General features: G+C 43.8%; 1 protein-coding gene across 1 annotated transcript in view; it reads right to left on the bottom strand.

Annotated features, from left to right (window-relative positions):
* Positions 1-5,344, bottom strand: part of LOC146809994 (uncharacterized) — a 612,993-nt gene extending 607,649 nt beyond the window's left edge. The window contains exon 1 of the mRNA XM_085616870.1: positions 5,270-5,344. The gene's annotated coding sequence lies outside the window, so the exon portion shown is untranslated. The remainder of the gene's footprint in view (positions 1-5,269) is intronic.
* Positions 5,345-15,249: the final 9,905 nt, after the last annotated feature.

The raw sequence follows: 15,249 nt of genomic DNA, 5'->3' as shown, positions 1-15,249 counted from the left end.
ACCTGGTGGTTAGACAACCTAGAGGCATGGAATGGGAAAGCAATTTTTGGCTCAACTCCCGAATTCGTTTTAGAATCAGATGCCAGCCTTCATGGCTGGGGAGCATGCTTTCAAGGCCAGAATACTGGTGGAATTTGGTCTCTGGAAGAATCCTTACATCATATAAATTTTCTGGAATTGACAGCTGGTCTTTACGCCCTGATGAGTTTCAAACAATTCATTCAGGGCAGGTCTATCATCCTGAAAATGGACAATATCTCCGCCGTCGCCTACATAAATCGTCTAGGTGGAACCAAATCTGCCGACCTTTCCAATCTTGCCAAGAAACTTTGGATGTTCTGTTTGGAACACAAAATCGCCTTAAGAGCCGAATATCTCCCAGGCAAATCCAATGTATCGGCAGATTGGAATTCAAGGTTCCTTCTGGACTTCAGCGATTGGAAACTCAACGTATCCGTCTTCAATTCCCTCAACTTCTATTGGGGACCTCTGGATTTAGACCTCTTTGCCAGCAGACTAACCTTCCAAATCATGAATTATTACAGTTGGATGCCAGATCCGGGTGCTCTGGCAGTGAACGCCTTCCTCCAATCTTGGCAAGGCAAAAACAGCTACGCCTTTCCCCCCTTTTCCATGATTCAGAGAGTGCTTCAGAAAGTCAGACTCCACAAATGCTCAATCGTGTTAATCACTCCCTTCTGGCCCTCTCAAGCCTGGTTCCCAACTGCCCTAGAGATGAGCTACGACTCCCCATTCCTAATTCCCTTCCTTGCGGACCTTCTTACAGACATAGACGGTCATCTTCACCCCATGGTTCAATCAGGGAAACTGAACCTTCCTGCCTGGAGTGTCAGGAGATCCAATGATCTCTCAGGACTTTCGTCAACAGCTTCAATTCTCCTCGGCGAATCCTGGGCCCCTGGCACACACAATACAACAACATTTGGAAATCTTGGGTTCGTTGGTGCTTGGAAAGGAATCTGGATTCCGTTCAGGCACCTATCGTTGACATAATCAACTTTCTAGTGGAACAATTTGAAAGAGGCCTTAGTTATAGATCTATCAATTGTTATAGATCTGCCATCTCCGCTGGCCACTCCCTCGTCAACGGTAAAACTATTGGTAAAAATGCAATTATTTGCAGGGTCCTTAAAAGTATCAGACTCAGAAGACCTCCTAGACCCAGATATCAATCCCTTTGGGATGTGAACCTAATCCTTGACCTTTTTTCAGATTGGCCCATTAATTCACTCTTAGACAATAAAAAACTTTCTATTAAACTAGCTACTTTACTTTGCTTAATTTCCTGTCGTAGCGTCTCTGATGTCAAGGCTTTGGAGATATCTAATAGATCTTATAACATGTTCGGAGTAAACTTTGAGCTCTTCAGAAGAACGAAGACCATGTCCAATTCTATTTTTTACCCTCGTTTTGATGATTATCCCAAACTCTGTGTAGTTGACTGTATGAAAGAATAAGACTCTAGAATGAATTCTCTTCGACCTCCTAATGCAAACCAATTGCTCATCTCCTTCGTTAAACCACATAAACCTGTTTCTTCCAGTTCTATCTCTAGATGGGTTAAAATTGTGATGAACCTAGCAGGTATCGATCTTAATATTTTTAAACCACACTCTATCAGAGGTGCTATGGCCAGTAAGTCCTTCTGGTCCGGAGGTAAGTTGGATGATATCCTCAAGGCTGCTGATTGGTCTAATGCTCGGACCTTTGCTCATCATTACTGTAAACCTATCCCGCATGTGTCTGATGTAGTATTACAAAGCTACCAACAAGCATAATGGTAGCCTCCGGTCTTGTAATGAAATTGCGATTCTCCTATTAACATGACCAGAGAATCTGGATTTCATTAAAGACACGGAGGCTAACAATATCCCCCCCTCCTCTTTCCCTTTGGAGGTTGTTATGCTTCTATAGAAGTTATTCTAATGTTTATTGTTCAATTCTATAGATTTTGGTTGACTTGACTTGTTCTTGTTGACCTGACTTATGTTTTTCATACATTGTTGTTTGACATCAGTCTCTTGCTCTTGTCATACTTGCACTAATTTTCTCTCTTTTGCAGATGCTCTCTAAAGAATTTTGGATTAGAGTCTTTTCCTTCTTCTCCATCTTCGGTGTCCTTCCTTCTGTGACTTGCTACGCTTCATCATCAAGACGTTTTCTCTTCACTTACTAAGTTCAAAGGATTTTATCGAACTTATCCTGTTTTCTTCGCGATTTAAAAGAGGCAGAATACTGTGGGCTCATGCCTTTTACTGTGGTTAATGTTCTATTTGGAATACTTCCTTTGTGATGTATGCGGCTGTCCTGGTGACGCAATTAAAAGTGTAAGCATAATGTTAGCCTCCGTGTCTTTAATGAAATCCAGATTCTCTGGTCATGTTAATAGGAGAATCGCAATTCCTAAGTCTACACACACAACTACCCATTCAAAAACAGAATCATTTATACATGCAGTCACTAATTAATGGAACACTATCAAATGCACTTATACACATATATAGACACTGACACATCAGCAGCCATCTTAGTCGGTTATGCAGTCATCCTACTCACTCATGAAAAAAATGTATCACACTTACATTTACTCACTTACACAATTATCCAACAATACCTCATTTATTCAAACACATAGTAACTCATTGTTAATATGTTAAAAAATCACCATTACAATTATACACTAATTCATATAGTTACTCTCACAATCACTGACTCTTACACATACTTATTTATATACACCATCTCTCACATACAATGCCTTTTATTTTTTTACATTGTCGAAGATGTACAACTACAACATATATTCGCTCACCAACACACAAATAAAAACACTCAGTGACCCAAACAACTGTTTCCACATGCACTCTTAAACCTATACACCTAGTCAATCAACCTTTCACACATCTATGCATAGAGTTACACACACCCCGTCCAACCACACACAAACTCAGTGTCCCATACAAATACTCACCCAACTAATCAATAACTAATATACACACTCATGTAGTTAGTGACCAACTGATGCAGCATGTTATACAACAGAGACAGTGATGCACACATTCACATAGTTTAGTTACTAATCCATGTATTAGGTGAGACACTTTTAATTACTCACTTAAACAGACAATCAGACAGCTACTAAATCCTCCATCCAGACTGTTCTATATCCACTCAATCTTCAATACAGATTGGTATATATATATATAATACATATTTCAATTTCAAACTAAACTACATTCACTGGATGATGTCATCAGTGATGTCATTTGAGATGTCATCAGTGATGTCATCAGTGTTGTCACTGACCATGTCATGAATGATGCAATATGTGACATCATCAGCAGTGCATTGCGGGCGCGCGAGTTATAGTTAGCAGAACTAACTATAACGGAGGAATTTCTATGGTTTTGTACGAGTGAAAGGGCCTGCTAACTATAACACCCCTGAAACCTATGTTTTTTTCTGTGAACATATATATATGTATATATCCTAACAATCATCATAAGTGTAAGCACTTTAATGGGCAGACCACATCGAGGGCACTACATTCTTCCCATTGTGCTGCAGGAGTTTGTGGAGCCCAGGCATTACCTACTGTTGTGCCTGTGTACAGTGATAATAAATGTGCAATGAGTCATGTTTTCATTAAATAAACTATTATTAATGTACATATTTGTAATTTATGTGCTTGTGAATCTGTTATGCTTACCCTTTTAGAATGTTATTTGTACAGGTATCTATTAATGTGTGAGTTGTTTTTATATCTCTTCAAATGAATTGTATTTTTGTTGATTTACAACATTGTTAAAATTATTACAAAGAGTTTTTTTTATAGGTGACTGCATTTTTTAAAGTAATTTGCCAATTAGTTTGTTTATAGATCTAGCCTTTGAAACAGCGTTAGCTACGCCACCAGACTGTTATTTTTTTTACTAGAAGTTATACCTAATATACATCCATTTGTATGTTAAAAGTAATAGAAATCATTGACTCCAAGCTGAGCACAGACGAAAAAAGAATGTCTATTACAGCAGAGAGACCACAACCGCCTCAATAATTCCGTAACAAACATGGAAGAGTGATAGGAGGCTCAACTCGCACTGCAAAATAACACTACTAAGTAAAGATGATTTAACTGGACCTTCCAAAAGCTTGTCCAACATGCCCGTGAAGGATTCAAAATCGGCAACTCCAAATGTAACAGGAGCTCCCTAATTTACACTCATCACCTCACCCTCAACTATTATTAAAAAGTAAATGGGGCAGATTTACAATAACTGGCACATCCCTGCATATTAGTAGGGATGCAACAGTTATTTTGCGTGACGTAAAAAAAACCTTGCGCCACAATGGATGCACCGCATTTACAATGAAGCGCACCGTGGCGCAAGGATAGACAGATGCGTCACACATCTGTCGGCGTAAAGGTGACGCAGTGCTGCACTCGTGTCACAAGTGCGACGCAACTCCAGCACTGCTCAGGGGCAGCCTATACTTGCTGTGCCTCATCATTCCTTACGCAGGCGTAAGGTTTTGACGCAGCGGGGTTGTAAAAGTGACTCAGCGAACTCTTGTAGAGTTCACTGCGTCACTTTTATGAGACTTCCTTGCGATGGAACGTCCCCCTGCAAACATTCTACCTGACACAGGTATAATGTAGAGCAGGGCTTTACAATGTGATGCATCTCCCTAGATGCATCACGTTGTAAATATGTGGCATAGTGGTGCATTGTTTACGACGCCACTGCATCTCAGAAGTGACGCAACGGTGTCGAAAAGATGTCGCAAGGGGATTGTAAATCTACCCCAATAGGTTTACTTTTGTTAGGAGCATGCACATAGACACACAACATCCACATGCTTGCTGACGTTGATCACATGTGCATTGCCGCACGCCAAACAGAGCAACATACAGACAGACGAAAAACACACCCAGGCTACACACCTACAGAACCCTACACTCATAACTCTGCGTTTACCAGACTGAGCACTTCTTTGAAAAGGACGTGCTGCATAATCAGCATTGAAGCAGATCACTCCGCTTTCACAAATGTGTGGCAACAATTCTCTCTGCAGAAACTAAATATTACCTTAGCACCAGGGCACGAGTTGGGGGTATACGCGGGTGGACGGCGTCCAACCACTTTTTTCACTTGGTGGACGTCGTCCACCCTGCCAAGAAGTTGGGCCCCACTAGAAAAGATGCTGAATTCGTCCTGGTGTAATTTCCACACACCGGAACACTTACAGTAGCGCCTGAATGTTGTTATCTGCTTTCGGTACAACCTGCAGGCGGGGGTGGGGCTCTCTTTTCTGACTCCTGCTGGGCCCATAACAAAGGCCAAATTTGAGGGGTCATCAGGCCTCCTTTTGTTCGAGTCTCCTGGCTGACAGCAGTCAGGAGCCTCACACCTAGAAGCAAATGCAGCAGTGAGGACCTTGTTAGCACTTCACACATACTTGAGAGGCAGCTTTTCACTTTGTTCAGGCTCTGTTTAAGGAGACATGCATGCACTCTAAGAATGTCAGATGTCAGTTCAATCCCAGTATTTACACAAAATAAATAGCATTTATATAGGGCTTACTGCCCCTGAGGAGGCGTTGTAATAATTAAATTATCACTATTTTTTCTTTTAAAGCACTATGGGTAGAGGAAGCTTTACGGTGACAAAAGGCAACATTGGTTTATATGAAGCTAACAAAAGTGTGAATCATCTGCCTAAGTCAGGAGGGTTTGCAAGTATACTCGAAATGTCCTCAAATGTACTCATGATAGACCTGCTAAACATAAATGTGAGGGCTTAAGATCTGATGCCACTTCTTGTGATGCCACTTCCTGTGATGTCACAAGCTGTGATGTCACGCACCGTGATGTCACGTGCTGTGATGCCACTTGCATACTGATTAATTAGGTTAGCCCCACACTTCTTTTTTTTAGGACTTGTGCTCTGCTTAGCAGATCCAATAGAACAAAATGGCTTATCAGTGCAATGAGAAAGCTATTGGTGAGGCATGACGCGTGCATACATCTCTAGCAGAAATCCAACAATTCCACTCACTAAACCCAGACTCTACTTTTATAATACATTCTTAATGCAAACATTTGCCATTAATTGGCACAATACCAAGTTAAACTTAACAAGAATTAGAAAAGCCAATATGTCGGGCTTGCATTTTCAGTTCTGACGAAAAGACTAAAAACATACTGCAACAGTGAAAACATACATAAAAAAACAATTATTTTCTGTGTACACTACAGATATCAGATGAAGAATGTAATGTGTAATTAATCAGTTTACTTTTCAAAAGTACAATAGTCTCTCAGACATTCAAAAGGAAAAACTTCCTGGCCCGTGGAATAATATTTATTTTTGCATGTTGCACAGTTGAGCTGATGTGCAATATGGCTTAAAAATTAATAATAAGCCCTATGACTCAGTCAGTGCTGGCCGGGTCACTTTTTTTTTAAACTTTGAGCCACACTGCAACATGTAAAAAAACATTGGTAAATGCATTAGGTTTCGCATATGTGATTAATAATAAGCTGTTTTTTTATTGTAAGTTGTACCTTACTGAGTAGTTTGTTAATGGATTTTGACTTGTTTTGTACAAAAAGGCAATGTATTATCCTCTTGCTAGTGGTATAGTACGGGTAAGTAATAGAAAGATTTTGAAAAATGAAATGAAAGTGGGAATTAATAGAATTAATTGATGCAATAGCAATAATATGTGTTTAGAGGAGTTCTGACACCTTTTGGGCCCAGTGCTACTGCACCTTCTGCCCCATTCAAATCATGCCTCTAGTGCAGGGGTACTCACAAACTTTCTCTCGGGGGCCAAATTTACAGTGTGGTTTGTGGCCGAGGGCCGCACCGGTGGGGGCGGGGGCAGTGGGGGAGGGGGCGGGGCTAGAGCAACAAAAAAAAACTGTGACTATGAGGTTGAACACAGGCCCCTGCAGCAGCTGCCTTCGTCCACTGAGCCACCAGACCCGGCATTCACACATCTCTATCTATCTATCTATCTATCTATCTCTCTATCTAGCTCTGTCTCCCTCCCTCCCTCTATCACTCTCCGTCTATCACTCTCCCTCTCTCTGTCTCCCTCTCTCTCTATCTATTTCTCTCTCACTCTCTCCCTGTCTCCCTTTCTCTCTCTCTCCCTCCCTCAGTCTCTGTCTCCCTCTGTCTCCCTCCCTCTCCCTGTCTCCCTCCCTCTCCCTGTCTCCCTCCCTCTCTCTCTTCCTCTATCTCTCTCTCTCTCCCTCTGCCTCACTCACTGTGTTTGTCTCCCTCCTTCTCTGTCTCCCTCCCTGTCTCCCTCCCTCCCCCGTCTCCCTCCTTCCTTCCCTCTCTCTCCCTCCCTCTCTCTCCCTCCCTCCCTCTCCCTCTCCTTCCCTCTCTCTCTCCCTGTCTCCCTCCCTCTCTCTATCTCTCTCCCTCTCTCTCAATCAGTTTGTCTCCCTTTCTCTCTGTCTCCGTCCCTCTGTCTCCCTCCCTCTCTGTCTCCCTCCCTCTCCATCTGTTCTCCCTCTGTCCCCCTCCCTCCCTCTGTCTCCCTCCCTCTCCCAACTTGTCTGTCTCTCTCTCGCTGTCTCTCCCTCCATGTCTCCTGCTCTGTCTTCCCCCTCTCCCTCTCTCCCTCCCTCTGTCGCACTCTGTCTTCCTCCTGCTTTAAACTCACCGGCTGCTCTCACTAGCTGCTGCCCCCCCGTCCGTCACCTCACCCGGCGCTGAGTCAGCTTCCCTGGAACACAAACAGCCGCCGCACCCAAGTACTTCACAGGTCTTTTAAAGGCCAAGTCACTTGTTAATGAGGCTTTGTTGTATTTCATCTCTTCTTAGCGCCCGCGCATCTCCACTCATTCAGAGGGGAGATGCAGGGGCGCTAAGAAGAGGTGAAATACAACAAAGCCTCATTAACAAGTGACTTTGCTTTTAAAAGAATCGCCCGGCCCCCATAGCTCCGCACTGCTGCAACCGGCGCTGCTTGCACAGGTACGATGTCTGCAAGGTCCGCGGGCCGCCAGGGAAGGCTTGTCGGGCCGCTGGCAGCCCGCGGGCCGTACTATGAGTACCCCTGCCCTAGTGACTCCAAGATAACTGCATTTGTGACTGCCTGTTTATTAGTAAAATACCGCAATATTTGGGGTTTAGAGGAGTAATTACAACTTTTGGCCCCGGTGCCACTCAGCTGCTCCACCATTCAAATCAGGACACTATTGCCTGTAAGTTAATTGCACTTGTGACTGCCTGTTTAGTAGTAAAGTGTTGCAATATTTGGAGGTTAGAAGGGTTCCTAGAGCTTTGGGTCCCAGTGTCACTGCACCTAATGCACCACTGAAATCATGATCCTAGTGCCTGCAAGGTAATTGCACTTGTGACTGCTTATTTATTAGTTAAATAGTTTAGCGGAGTTCGGACAACTTTTGGCCCCGGTGTCACTGCACCTGCAGCATCATTGAAATCAGGGACGTAGTGCCAACTAGATAAATGCATTTGTGACTGCCTGTTTAGCAGTAAAATACAAAAATATTCTGCACATAATGGGATCCCTAGAGCTTTTGGCCCCGGTGCCACTGCACCTGCTGCACCATTCAAATCAAGCCCCTTTTAACTGCAAGATAAGTGCAATTGTGTCTGCCTTTATAGTAGTAATATATAGCATTATTAGGTGCTTAGAGTAGTTCTGACAACTTTTGTGCCTGGTGCCACTGCACCTACTACAACATTCAAATCATGCCCCTAGTGCCTCAGAGATAAATGCACTTGTGACTGCCTGTTTAGGAGTAAAATATAGCAATATTAGGTGTTTAGTGGGGTGGCTACAGCTTTTGGTCCAGGTGCTACTGCACCTGCTGCGTCATTCAAATCATGACCCTATTGCGAGCTAGATAAATGGAATTGTAACTGTCTTGTTTAGTAGCAAAATTTTGCAATAATCTGGGTTTAGTGGGGTCCCTAGACATGCTGCCCCAGAACTGCTTCACTTGCTGCACCATTCTAATCAAGTTCCTTTCAACTGCAAGGTAACTGCAATTGTGACTGACTGTTTAAAAGTCCAATATAGCAATATTATGTGTTTAGAGGAGCTCTTGCAACTTTTGGGTCCGGTACTACTGCATCTGCTGCATCGTTCAAATCATGACCCTGTTGTCTGCAAGGTTGCATGTTTAGGAATAAAATATAGCAATATTAGGTGTTTAGTGAAGTTCCTGGAGCGTTTGGTCCAGGTGTCACTGCACCTGCTGCACTATTGAGATCATGACCCTAGTGCTTGCTAGACAACTGACCTTATGGCAGGCCTGTTTAGTTGTAAAATATAGCAATATTAGGTGTTTAAAAGAGTTTTAACAACTTTTGGACCCAGTGCCACTGCACCTCCTGCGCCATTCATATTATAACCCTATTGCCTGCATGATAACTGCACTTGTGACTACCTGTTTAGTAGTAAAATATAGCAATAGTTAGTGTTTAGAGGACTTATGAGATCTTTTGGCCCTGGTGTCACTGCACCTGCTGCACCATTTAAATCAAGCCCCTTTCAACTGCAAGTTAACTGCAATTGTCTGTTTATTTAGTAGTAAAATATAGCAATGGTAGGTGTTTAGAGGAGTTATGACAACTTTTTGGACTGGTGCCACTGCACCTGCTGCACCATTCAAATCATGACCCTAGTTCCTGAAAGATAACAACACTCATGACTGCCTGTATAGTAGTAAAATATAGCAATAATCGGTGTTCTGTGGGATGAATGGAGCTTTTGGTCCTTGTGCCACTGCACCTCCTGCACCATTGAAATCATGACCCTAGCACTTGCTAGATAACTACACTTGAGGGCCCGGTGCTGCCCCTGCTGCACCATTCAAATAATGGCACTGTGGCCTGCAAGATAACTGCACTTGTGACTGCATGTTTAGTAGTAAAATATAGCAATATTTGGTGTTTAGTGGAGTTATGACACCTTTTGGGCCCAGTACCACTACACCTACTGCACCATTTAAATCAAGCCCCTTTTAACTGCAAGGTAACTGCAATTGTGACTGCCTGTATAGAAGTAAAATATAGAAATTTGGGGTGTTTAGTGGGGTGCCTAGAGCTTTTGGTCCTGGTGTCCCTGTTATCTGTAAGGTAACAGCACTTGTGACTGCTTGCTTAGTTTTAAATTTTAGCAATAATCTGGGGTTAGTGGGATCCCTAGAGCTCTTGGCCCCGGTGCCATTACATCTGCTGCACTTTTCAAATTAAGTCCTTTTGAACTGCAAGGGAACTGCCTGTTTAGTAGTCAAATATAGCAATATTATGCATCCGCGGTCCGTACCGGTAACAGTGGTGGGGCCGTGTCAGGGGGGTTTCGATAGTCGATGCAGAGGGGAAATTAAATAAATAAATAATGTTTCCTCGCTATCGTCCCTCTAAACCCCCCTTACACGGCCCCACCACCCCACCGCTGTTACCTGCACAGACCACAGCTGATATTATGTGTTTGAGAAATTCTGACAACTTTTGGGTACGATGTTGCTACAACATTCAAATCATGACCCTCTTGTGTGCAAGGTAACTGAACTATTGGCTGTCTGTTTAGTAGTAAAATATAGCGTAACTCTAGTATATTAACTTTATTTTTAACATTTAACATTTATTACAACATTTAGAATTTGATCATAATGACCAAATAGATTAGGTTGAAAATATCAATCCAATAATGCCTACAAGGTGCAAAGAAAGGTACTGAGGCATGAACAGAAAATGTCACAAACGTTTTAAGCCTAAAAACACAACTAAGTAATAAAAAGCAACCATTCCAGCATAGTGTTAGAAGCTGTCTACCTTTTCTGTGGAAATAAATCTTATCATGACAGTGAATGGGGTTTTAACATTGTTGAACAGCTTTAGCAGAACTATTGTAAATGCATGCAGCCAGGGGAAGTTATAAAAAAAAGTTCCACACAAAAGCAAATGAACACAGGAATTTGGCTATGGGTACTGATAAGAGGCCCCTTTTAAGATATGTTAAATACAAGAGTTTTCACTAGTATAGTGCAAGAGCTGTGCAGGCGACACCTTAAAAAAGCATTGACAAAGCCAACAGATTTTGAATAGGCGAAACCCATTGACTTTTCCAAAGCGTGTTGTGCTGGGGAGGGAGAGGAGATAAAGGAAGAGTGAGGAGACAAGCCAGAAAGCAGCGGCAGGGGGAGTGGGATGAAGAGATTTGTGAGGAAAGACACAGAGGCAAGAATGGTGGAGTGAAGGGTAGAGAGGAAAGTAAAGAAATATGGCTGGAGAGGGGGAGGGGAAGAGAGATAAGAATTTTATGTTACAAACATGCAGTTAGACTGCATCTGTGCGGTGCTACCTGCAAGCCTTGGCTCCGAAAACTCCAACAGTGATAACTGTACTCAGCACATTGAAAAATAAAACAAAATTCAATGCACGTGAGAGCACCACCCAGGGACCTAAAGCAGTTTCTCTGCCAAGGTAACCAGAGCTAGGCTTTACCTCAAAGCATTGTAAGGAGGGAAACTGTCCTTGGTGCAGAGCTTACCAGTGGAATGTCGCACATTCCTCATCCGTAAACCTTAAAATCAGATTGAGGATTATAAAACCTTGGGAGCCTGACAGGATGCACCAGTGCTTCATTTGAGCCAGTGGTTTCAGGTGCTTGGCGCCAGCACTTAATTGTCAACACCGGTGCTAGTGACAGTCTGCCAACAGGGGGTGCTGTCTGCCAAATTTAGAGATGACCACAAAAACAGTAAATTATTAACTTAATGTACATTACTAAATATTACATTACTAAAATTACTATCAACTGTCGTCTAAGCCATTCCTATAGCTTTGGGGGCTTGAAATAGTCCGAACTGCCACACTTGTAGGAGTGTGATGGTTAGTAGTTGTGATGTTACTATCATTGGCAGAACAGGAGAGGCAATATGTGATGCAAGTTATAGTGGATTCCTGATGAGAGCCCTGGCACTAGCACTGATGATGCGCATGGCCCCGGGAAAGCCTCCAAAGCACATTAGTGAACATGCAGACTCTTACTAACATGGCATGGCCAACATGAGAACTGATGCGCAGGTGGATGGATTATACAGCAATATTATTTAGAAGAGCTGTGGTAGTTGCTTAAAATTTTCCCGATATTTGAATTCTTTTGTTGCTGGCATATCTTCAAGCCTCAATCCACTGCACTCTATTCACTAAAGTTTTTTTTGCAGTTTTATATAGCGCAAACTCAACCTGAAGGTATTGGAGCACTGTACATCAGCACCAGTTGCATAACAGACAAACACATTCAACTGTAGGCACAGAGAGATTAAATGACTTGAGCCTCAAGGCAAGACTCAACCCTAATTAACCATCTTCAAAGTCAGCCGGTATAGCCATTACGCCACGTCTTTTCTTTTTACTAAATAACAAGGTCAGAGGCGCTCTGTAGATAACGCTTGTGACAAACAGGAGGTGAGAATTCGGTATTGTGTCGTCGTGTATGACGTGGGACCTGCAGTAAACACTTATTGAAAAATAAAATGAAAAGCATTGGCAAAAGTCACCAATAGCAGATGCACTCATATGGAGTACTAGATCGCAAATAAGAAAAAAGTACTTTCAGACTACGTAGCTAGTGGAAGAACACTGGCCACTAGTCACTGGCAATTAACCAAAAGCTGCACTTGGGCCAAGCTCAATGTCACAGCATGGACAGTCAAAGCAGAGCAGAAAGACTTGCAGAGTGAAAGCAGACAACGTGCTGGCGAATAAGAAGCATGGATAAGAGAGTGATGTGATATCCAACCAATGGTAAGTATAGGTAAGTAATGAGTGGGCTCGAAGCACAGCACAAGCTCTGTACAGGAGAAAACTAATGAGAGACAAGACAGTCAGCAGGCCAGGCCCCATAGTGTTTAAAATAAGACAGGACACAGAGGGCTAGACCCCACCATCATTAAAATAAAAGACAGGACACAGTCAGCAGGCCAGGCTTCAGTGTCATTAGAATGAGAAACACGACACAGTCAGCGGGCCATGCCCATCATCATGAAAATGAGACGTTTTACCAGAAATAGGGCTGCGTAAGTACATGGGAACTCCAATAACAGTGGCTGCTGAGAGGGGCTATATGATACCTAGGACCCACAATACCTGTGGCTCAGTATCATCATGAAAGGACAGACGCGGGGCACCAGCACAACTGTTCTGAGTGTGGTCATGAGCAGTCCAAGGCCCATTTAATTGAATCCTTTTGACCGATCCTGGCCTCCAGGGTGTGTGCCACATTTGGGTCATGAGTAGAGTCGGAGACACTCTACATCCCTCCACATGTTAGTCCTTAACAGGGGCTCCCACTTCGGGACCATAAAGAGTAGGTTCCTGTACTCCACACACAGTCCTTGAGGATGCGGCTTGGTTAATTCTCAGGTGATATGGTTGCATCGGCCTTAACTGCATTCTTTGGGTGCTCTCTTGGCTCTTATTAGCTGCACTCTGTGGCAGTCCGGCCATTGCCAAACAAGGTGATGAATTGAGAAAGCTTCCGGGTAGCCTTTCATTGTGTGCAGTTGGGGACCCCAGGTCGGGTGCTGCCCTGTCTCCTGGACTAGACTCCTCATCGAAAGGGGGCTGGGGCAGGTCAGTCATTTATACCCACAGTGTTCCATGCTCCCTTTTGAACCAGGACACGTTCCTGGTTGCAGTTGTCTCCGGCGTGCTTTAGTGACCATGGTCCCCAGGACCTGGGTGCCATGCCATGGGCCCCTCTCGGATTGGGTACTGAATTATGTCCAGGATGGCGATCTTTGACAAACACCATATCCCCTTCCTGAAGGGTAGACACCTGGGCACCTTGGTCTTGGCTGGCTTTTGTGTTCGTCTCTCTGTGCTTTTTTTGCACAGCCTCCTTGTTCAGCGTGGCCAGTAACTAGCAGCCGGCGGGGATGTTATCTGTCTCAAGTCGTCTCAACAGGAGGCCCATAAAGGCACCCCCTGTCATGCTGTTTTGAGTATGATGATATGCCATTAGCCTGCTTTGAGATCGCCCCCTTCTTCTTAATGTCTTGTTAAGGGTCCTGATGAATCGTTGATCCTCCCCATTCATTTGGAGGCATGGCAGTGTGATCTTCTAGTGGTTTACATTGAGACTCAGGAGGTAGTCCTCAAACTTGAGGTTGTGAAAAGGGGCCAGTGGTGAGTTTCGATCTCTACGGGAAGTCCAAACAGAGCATGGGATTAACCACCTCCATTACAGGGTACTTGGAGTGATCATCAATGATGACTTGGGTGCATCTCCCTTCTGGGAAGCTCCCAAAGTCCATGCTGAGGTTGGTCCATGGTCGTCAGGCTGCCTTCTGTGATTATTGGGGCTGGTGCTGTTCCACCTCCCATGATTTAGCAAGAGATGCATCTGTGGACCCCATCACCCACATGCACATCCTTTCCAGGAAACCAACATTTGTCCACAGTCCTCAGGGGACCACAGTGCAAGAACTTCTCAGCAGGAGCCCATCTGTGGTGTAGCTGAGCGCATGGTGGATGTGCCACAGCTGGATGAGGAAGGCTCTGTTCTCTAAGTTCCAACGTCTTGCTCCATCCAAGAAATTGTTCTACAGTCAAGGTGAGCTTCCCTCACTGTCTTGATGCAATGGTCTGTGCTGGTCGCCTCTCGTATGCCATTGACTTTCATCACAACTGAGCAGACTCCTTGTACGACCATATTGATGAAGTTTTCTGCCCATCTGTCCTTGGTGCCCATTTCATCTGCCTTTGGGTGTCTTGACAGAAAGTCAGCTGGGTTGTGGGCCCCCCGATCGGTATGCACCGAGAAATCATACATCTGTAGTTGGATAGCCCATCTTTTGAGCCTAAATGGTGGGTTCCATTATGTCCTTGTGAACAGTGGTACTAGTGGTTTGTGGTCCTAGATGACTCTGAATTGTCATAAACAGGGATAAAGATGGAGTTGGCAGCACCTCCAAAGGATGGCTAAGGAATCTCTTTTGATTTAGGCATATCTGGACTCGTTCTCTGTAACGGCTCTACTGGCATATGTTATTGGGACCCTTATCTTGTGGCCTGTTTCTTGTAGTAAAACTGCCCCCAGTACCACAGGGCTGGCATCTGGGACCAGCTCAGTATTGCGGTGAGGGTTATAGTACCCCATTGTTACGTTGCTCATGATGGCTCCTTTAATGTGGCAGAATGCTACTTCAGATTGGTCATTCTACTC

The sequence above is a fragment of the Triturus cristatus genome, chromosome 7 (genome assembly GCF_964204655.1).
Source record: "Triturus cristatus chromosome 7, aTriCri1.1, whole genome shotgun sequence".
Lineage (NCBI taxonomy): Eukaryota > Metazoa > Chordata > Amphibia > Caudata > Salamandridae > Triturus > Triturus cristatus.
Note: the sequence above shows the minus strand (reverse complement) of the source record. Positions and strands in the feature narration are given on the sequence as shown.